The sequence below is a fragment of the Hesperophylax consimilis genome, chromosome 5, assembly GCF_061612785.1.
Source record: "Hesperophylax consimilis isolate HC1 chromosome 5, BYU_Hcon_1.0, whole genome shotgun sequence".
NCBI lineage: Eukaryota > Metazoa > Arthropoda > Insecta > Trichoptera > Limnephilidae > Hesperophylax > Hesperophylax consimilis.
In genome coordinates, this window is record NC_142840.1 from 15,921,955 (window position 1) to 15,931,507 (window position 9,553).

Here is a 9,553-nt window from a genome sequence, read left to right on the forward strand (position 1 = left end):
CAATGTCGTCGACACGCCTAGTTATAGTTTTAACAAGAGTATACCATAGAAGAAATTGTCACGATAGTTGAATCAATGTACCGAGATACTTTCAAATATGAGATATGATACGAACTACACAGGTTTTTTGATGGTTTTTTTTCAAAAAATTTAAGGGTCCCTTTATAAATCTTTTTAATTACACCAACATCGGCCATGAATTTTTTACTATTTGTTTATAATTCCCATCCGCTCGTTTTATTGTACCCAGATTTATAAGTATTAATCCAATACAAGCGTTCAAAGGAATAAATATTATGCAAATAGACTAATTTAAATATATTGTTTAATAATTCTTTGTAGACACATGTATTGTGGTTAATAAAGTACGCCCTTTGAAAATACGGTCCACATAACTTAACACTTAAATCCCTTGTACGTATTTTTCACTCACAAATAATTCCCTTTATATTTCTGATAAAAAATTCAAAAGTAGTAATAACTTATTTTTGATGTTATGGGGAAAAAGTTTTATTATTTTAACAATAAACTTAATCCCCAAAAAGGTCTGCAAAACAAAACATTTTTAGATTAAATAATAATAGGTTCAGGGAAAACCTTTTTCTGTTTCTAATACATATGTAGGTACTACTGCCGATTCAATGTAAATAATTCAGGTAATTCCCGTTGTTTTTTAACGTAATGTCGAAATAATATTTTAAAATAATAACAAATTAAGTCCAATTTGTCAACGAATTCTAAATATTTATTAAAATGGAACTATTTTTTTATCAATTATGACGGCCGGCATAGTCCAGTGGTAACGCATTGGACTGCCATTCCGAAGGTCGCGGGTTCGAACCCGGCGTGCGCAAATAAATTTTATTTGATTAATTTGTGTTATTTCACAATTAATTAATTAAAATAATATATAGTATATTTGCGGCACGTTCCAGAGTGGAAGATACTACCAGTATCGCCCTGGTGTAAGACCACCATTCAGAATTGAAACGTTGCTCCAAATGGCTTTAGCCGTGTTTAGTGACTAGATCTGAATAGCCAGGTACTTCCTCACCTTCCTCTTTCCCTTCCCCACTTACCTTCAGCCTCACAACATCCCCCAATTGGGGACGCCATAGTCTCACTGGCTCCAGACGGGAGCAGTTGGGACTCTTGTGAGGTATTCACTATAAAAAAAAATAAAAAAAATAAAAAATAAAAAATAAAAAAAACACACCGGTTTTCGAAAAATATTGAAGCATATTTAAATGTGAGGTTACGTTTGACATTCGAATCTGATAGATGAATGTAAAAGTGAACGCTTTTTGCACTCCATCTAGTAAAAATATCTTCATTGATATTACAAATAATGCAACAAAAAAGAATTTCCGTTTATTTATATTTATAACAACAAAAAATTCCAACCAATTGGAATAATTACCCCGAGAGGTTTTAAAAATTAACAATTTCCGAATATTATGTTTCCTGTTGATTTAAAATCATCTCCTTTTATTAAATTTAGTTAATTTATTTACAACGTTTGATATATATGTATATTAATTTGTAATGTGTAATTTTTAACACAAACTTAAATATACAAATATCTAAAAACAAATTAATAAAAAAATAATTATAAATTGGTTTCATTGTGAAATTCACGTATTTCTCCATTGAAATTCATATATTTCAAATTCTTGGTGTTCATATCCCAGTCGCGGCAATAAACTTTTGGACAGGTGTTTTCTAAAGTACTCATATGTGATTTGACAATTTAAAATTAAAATCTCAAAATCTTTCGGCTCCGAGGGTCCTTTGAAGTTAGAAAAAATATTCTAAGTATTAAATATATGAGATCTTGCTTAAAAAAATCTATAGCTTTGGCTTTTACTATTTTTCTGGTTATTTGACACTAAAACACGTCCATCCAAAGTCCCCAATACCGCCCTAGCGTGGGCCGTGTGCCGTTCCATATTTGTGTTAGTCGACCAAAACCACAAAGAATACCTCTCCGACGGTCAGCAAATCTCGGTCTTTCACATATCTCTTCGAGATCTGCGACAACTTCAGTTTATTGATCGAGCTGGAGTAAAATTCGCTTCTGCCGTCTTATGATCCCAACACGATCACGAAGAATAATTCGAATACAGTAGTATACAAGTATAGACAGCCTGGCATACGTCTATCTACCAGATAAACTTATGAAAGCAAAGACTTGGTATAAAATAAATGGATTAGTTTTTGATAGGTGGAAGGTCAAGACTTTGTTTAGTATAAAAAGGTCTGAATTGTTATAAAAACATGGTGGTTGAAGATCACGTATCTATCGTTAGTCGTAAAATAAAGCGCTCATATCTTGACGCATGTTACCCATAGGCTAAGAACTGCCGTTAGAATAACCAAGACAATAATAAAATATTTTATCCATAGGCTAGGAACTGTCGTTAGCATAACCAAGGCAATAATAGAATGTTTTGCTTGTCAAAACATTTAACTTGAATATAAGAAATTGGTTATGACGTTATGATGTCATTCAAACGATGGAGAAACATATGAATCGTCCAGTACAGAGGTTATTCTGTCTTTATCATTGCAACGAGTTAATTCTATGCCATTATATGCCGCAGTGCTTATTTGTTCAAGCGACCAATTTGATATTCACAGAATATGAGGTTTTGTTTCATTATTTCAATGAAACATTATAACAGGTGTTTAAGATTAAGCCATTTTCGTAAAGGTCAGGGTTAAATTAGTCGAAGTATGTAATTCTTAGTAAAGTGGCTAAATAACGTTTTTGATACTTTATTTTTATTTTTAAAATGGAGAATGAACAATTTGGTACTTGGTCGTTTGGACAATAATCACTAGGGCGACGATTTGATTATTAAGTTGGATGATACAACCCTTGCATTTCGTAATTTGTCCGTCTCTTCACAATTATTGTCATATTTCGCCAGTAGAATATTTTTCAAAAATAGACGTGGAGTACTCAACCGATTTCCTGTATTCTGATTTAGGCACCAATCAAAAATATGTGTGAAGTACTCGACCGATGTTCTGTATTCTGATTTAGACACCAATGAAAAATATATGTGGAGTACTCGACCGATGTTCTGTATTCTGATTTAGACACCAATCAAAAATATATGTGGAGTACTCGACCGATGTTCTGTATTCTGATTTAGACACCGATCAAAAATATATGTGGAGTATTCGACCGATGATCTGTATTCTGATTTAGGCACCGATCAAAAATACTTGCTTTATATTTTGAAAACAATTAAGAAACCCAAGAGTCCAGGAGTGGTTTCACATGCACGGTGGATTTCTCCGGCGAGTCATTTTCTACGACTTTGTATTGGAAGCGTAATGCCATAAGAAGATTTGGTCATATCAACTATTTTTATCACGAAAGCATACATTGCTATGTAGTGTCATAAAAAAACTACACAAGTTATTTAAAGACGGTAAAAGGAATATTTTTAATTCGATTAACTATTTTTGGTATCTTCTAGACGAATTAAAAATAATAATTAATCTTTTGATAAAGAAAAATAGTTATTACCCTTATCCTGAATTGATTTAAAAACAAAAAAAAAATAGTGAATCAAATCGGATCCATGGAAAATTGAAATTTAAAAAAAAAATCATTACGATTAACATGAAAGATAAAACCACATTGCAATAGTTAATCTGTGAAAAAAATATTAACAACTCTCAATGAAAGAAAAGGACACAAAATAATAATATGAATAAAAAAATAATCTGTAGAAAACAAAGTATTTTTACAGCAAAAATATATTTTTACTGACATTTGTTTTGAATGTATCGAAAGAGAGAAAACAGAGAAAGAGGTGATATATTAACAGATGTATCGGATGTATTAAAATAAATAAGTTACTTTAATGAGACTTTCAAAATTTTACCAGGGCATTATAGTTGGTATGGCATTTAAGAAATCTTCACCATCAACAAAAATATAAATCTCTTGTGGACACTTAAAAAAATTAACAAACTAACGTACAGGACACTTAATAACTTTAAAAAAATAAAATGATTAAATTTTTTTTAAAGCTTGAACGTATTCTACTACGTAAATCAAGATCGCTTTATGTCCTAACTGCCTCCAATGAAGTGAACCTACATTGAGAAGGTCGTTAAGTATGTTTAAAAATCCCGTTCCCTATTGCCATTATTTCAGTCTTATTAAATTAATATTCAGTCAACGTCGTCGAAGAGATACTCAACGCAAGTACTTGTTTCTTTTCCCGATAATGGACGTGTTATGTGATCCCCTCTCCGCCTAATGCTTATTTATTTGCCCGCCCAGGGGAGTAGAGCGCGTTCCACATATAATTTAACTATGCTAATGTGTAAAGTTCGCCCGGCCGCACGGCACGGGGGCGCGACGGAGAAGGGGGCGCCGCTGGCGGGGAAGAAAAACCCAGAGAGAGGAGAAATGGAAATTGAATATTCTTTCAACTTTCACGAATGTGTTTTACAGAATAGTTCAAATGTGTTCTTTTAAGTTATATTTTGCTTTGGTTTTCACTTGAATATAAACGTGTGAGAAGATAATGTGCGATAATGCATGCCATTTTCAATCATTTCTTTCCCATCAATTAGACACATCACCAACGATTTTTGTAGAAATTTTGTGGGCAAAATTATTTCTCCATTTTAAGCATAGACATATGAATATTAGTAGACCTGCCCTAAGTGATTAAAAGCGTATTATCCCCACTCCCCATACCGGTTCGATTGAGCCGGCTGGGCTCGCATAATATGGCCTCAAGTGAAATTTGAAAACGTGACGTCATCATTCTTGTGCGAACTATGGTCGAGGCATCATCGGTTCATTTTACGAAATAACACGGCAAAATGTTGACTTGTACTATGAAAACTTGTAAAAATAGATTTGAAAAAGAGAATAAACCCAATTGTCGTATTACATTCCATATATAAGCATTATTTTACTTTATTTTAAGCATATTCACATCGTATAATATAGATCAGTTTTAGAAACATATACTATCACATCGAGAAACGTCTGGACGCGAAACACAAAGCTGGTTGGTTGCTGGGAAGTAAATTATGAACATTTATAAAAGTGTCTTAACTAAATACTTAAACGAAATATTCGACTCTGAAAATGCAACCGAATTTTTTTGCCGAATTTGGACTTCGCAAATTTGTTCATAACGTGGCGAGTAATTTGCGCTCCCATGTAAAAATGTCTATTCATTCTAAAGCAGATTTTACTTTTAAGAAGTAAATGGTGATATTATAATGCGAGATGCCTATTTACTGTCAGATTGATTTATTGACGAATCACAGTCAGCCTTACTCCCTTCGTTCTTCAACAGTTGATTTTACCCCTCGCCATTATCTTCTCGTCTATTAATTCCTATGTCTGTGATTTTAAGCCATTTTACACGTAGAAAACGATTTATTTTTACACAAAAAATTTAACAACCAACCTTTTTCATTTAAAAAACTGAACATGGCAGTTCTTTACATAAAAATAAATATATATAATTTCTGGTATAAATTTACATTTTTTGTGGATTTAATTGGTTTTCTGTAAATCTGATGTACATAAATCTACAAAAAATCGTTCAGTTACAAACATAATTAAAATTCAGTTCAAAATGAATGTATTATTACCGATAGGAAATTCTGTACACAAGAAAAAATGCTTAATGATGGTGGGACCAAAAAATATGTTCACTATAAAGCAAGAAAATACTTTAAACTAGCAGTTAAAAACTAGCTCCTGCTAGGTCCTGCGGGCGGCACATGGTTGGGCTTTGCCCAGTTTAAGTGATACTAACAACAGTTACATTTAATAGGTAGATATTAGGTCATTCACAGAGAGAGGGTGAGTATATATTGTTAAAACACGGAACAGGAAGGAGTTAATAAATAATAACATGCTCAATTTAGGCATAATAAGAATGACCGAATAAATGAAATTTTCGTTTTGGTGATGGATTATTTCAAATGAAACACTATTATTCACTACATGTCTACAACTGATATTAACTGTTATCGTATGTTATATAATTTGCTCATAGGAGACTTGCAGTGCTTAAATATGTGTTACAATCGTCAATGTCTATAAGGTAAATCAACATCGTAGAGTTTGTCACAACAATTAGAGGTAGTTATAACAAAGTTGACTGAAATAATAGATTATTACATATTTATTAACTGTACCCATGTTTATGAATAAATAGAGCGTAATTGTGCGATGAGATTACCAGTCGGTTTAATTAAAAGGTGTTAATTTTGCTCCAACTGATGTTAATTCTTTACCTACAACTGTCACTGTATCTAATAAAGTTTTAAGTTATAACAAAGAAGAATGAAATAGTAGATTATTACAATATAATGTTGACATTTTATTTTGTACATATACATTTTATTTTGTACATATGATTTTTTAAGTAAAAAAAATAGATAAAATAATGTAATCTTATTAAACTTTATTTTATTAAAACACCAATAACTTTGCTTACATCACTTTATCATATACAAGCTTCATGAACAAAGTTCACCTCAAAACCTGACAATATAAAATCAGATATAATTAATAAGCAAATAAAATTATAAAACATCTTTTAAATATTTTCCCACTCAACTGGTCTTTCCCGTCTAACGATATTGTAATTCCTAATTTTGATGAACTCCGCCCACTTTACCCCTCCCCCTCCTTCCACTTCTTCTTTCCAATTGTAATCTATATTTAATTTTTGACTTCGGTGTATACTTACTCCTGATGATAAAAATTATCACAATTACATAATTTGATTTTCTCCAGTTTCTACCTTCTATATACCTTGTTACTCCTCGGAACGGCAGATCCCATTGAGGATATCATCATATTTATTTTTTACAAAAAAGAACATAGTAAAATACTGTATTATACATACTGTATTTTTATTCAAACGATAAAATTATTTCATTATTATTGTCCTGTTTTAAGTCCACACATTGGCATTTCAACTGTTTGTAAATTTGTTTGTACGTTCTCCTTCCGTTTCCAAAATTAAAGCATCCACCTAATTACTGAAGCAAGCCTTACATTTAACTAGATGGCTAACTTTTATTAAGCTTTTCAATATGGTAAAATTTTCATTGGGAACCTAATATGTAATTTTTAAACAATTGGATTAAAATTACATATTATTATTTATAATTAAGTTGCTAGGTACTTAAGTAATTACCTACAAACTTTATGATTTGAGATGAATTAATTAATTAATTAATCGTGAAAATAATCATTTCAAAATATCAAAATAAATAAATTTTAGTAATAAATAATAAGTAAATAAATAAAATCACATTTCGAGTGATTTTTGGCAAATTATGCCATATTTGCAAAACGTTTTGTGCGATCGCTTGCCATTATGAGCCAAATAAATGGAACCTAAAAATATTGGATAAACGGTGAAATCTGCGTGAATTCATCGGCTTTAAACCGAAGTAAGCAGTTTCATGTGTTTCCATTTTATATTTTGAGGAATGGGATTAATAAATAAATAAACATGGTAAGTGTATATATATATATATATGACACCAGTCGCTCGAATGGATAGTAATAAAAAAAAGAAAATCAGAAACATACTTTTTGGACGTGAAATCTACTGTTCACAGAATTAGTTATTAACTAGCTACATTAGGATCAATATGTATTTAAAAATATGTTCCGCTTTCTACAATTGAACATAAAATTTAGACATAGCTTTCTACATCAAATAAACCGTTTAGAGAGCGTGTTAGAGAAAAACGTTCAGATATGTTGTTATTCGTTTCCCCTATGGTCATATATCTTCATGATTGTTGTTTATTACACATTTTCTAGCGAATTACATAATAATTACTTGATGGTCCATCTGCCAGAAGAGACAACGAAATACGAAAGCAATTCGTTGCTTATAGCTCAAATAACGTATAAACGAATGCGTGATATTAATTTGGAGTACCTACATTAAAGAAAATTTAGTTTCAAAAACATAATAACGAGAACGGCAGGATGGTCGCCAAGATTTTGTAGACTTTATGTTAACCTAAAGAGGTTAAGTTAACCCGAAGAAAATAATAAATTATTTTTATAATATCATTTTTTTATTCCAGGATGTGTGGAGGTTTGTGCGATCCTATAGATATATTGATTGAATAATCGATATAATGATTGTTTTTTTTTAAGAAATGTAGTAAATATATACACCAAATTAAAAATTCATAGAAATATAGTAAATATATAAACCAGTTTAAAAATTCATAAAAATATAATAAATATATAAACCAGTTTAAAAGTTCATAAAAAATGACTGTAATTATGTGAATAAAGCAATTTTTTAAGAAATACAAAGATTTCTAAAAATAATTGTAAATAAACAACAATTTCGTGAATACGAAATGGCTCTTGGTGCTGGTAGACTGCGGAGGCTATTAGCCGCATCCTGGCTCCAGTGAGCCGATGTCTCATCAGGCCGAAGTTTATGAATAAGTACATTATGTCCGTGAAGCAGACGACTGTTTGCATTTTGAAAATGCTACGTGTACGTGTTTTACTGTTTATAGCTTTTCAAGCCTGTAACAGACCACGCTATATTTTACGCTATTCATACACAAAATATTTTTTACAACAAAACGTTTAAATAAACGAAAAAATTTTGTTTTCATAAAAATCCATATTTCACAACGAGCATGATTATTTATTTAGTGTAATAATTACGTAATTATACTTTTTTAAATTTGGTTTTGGAACCTGATTAAAACGTCTCTACTAACAAATTTGAGTGCAAATTAAATTCATTAAAAGTAAGGTAATAATTGTAAATTACATGCAAATCAAACAATGAACCATTGTCCCTTGAAATACCTTACAGGTGGTTAGAATACACTGTGTTTCGAAGAAGTTTCGCTATATTTTACGACAGTAATACTACACTCGATAACACCGGGTACAATTTACGTGATTAGCCCGCTTTGGTAACGAGTCACTACGTTGGTAACATAAAGTACCACTTTAAATTATTAAACAACATCATTCCATTTGTGATGACTTAGGAACGAGCTTGAACCTTTCAAAATTGGATGCAATGACTAAATAAAATACCCGACAGAGAACTTGGTATACCAATAAACCATTCTATCCAAACAATAGCACAAAAATTGCTGCCAAGACGACGGCTACAAGTTTTATTGATATTTGGCGCAACAACATTTTTTTCTTACGTATCATACCTATTCCATTCAAATAAAACACAGCTTTGTTTATACGGTACTGTATTTAAGTATTATAATTTTTCTGGCAAACCTAGGACTCTAGTGGGGGTCTGGAGATCTTAATGTATTGGAAGGGTCGTGCCGTGTTCAGTCGTTACTATGGTTTGGTCCTGACAACACCAGGGCTTCGCCGTCCACACGTTTATGGAAAATGGCGGTCTTTCACAAGGACGATACTATATACGTTTCTACAACTTTTCAAAGTTTCATAATAAACACCTGCCAGTATACTTTAACAACATGCTTTTCCAAACCTTAGGAAAGACAATTCCAAAGAATT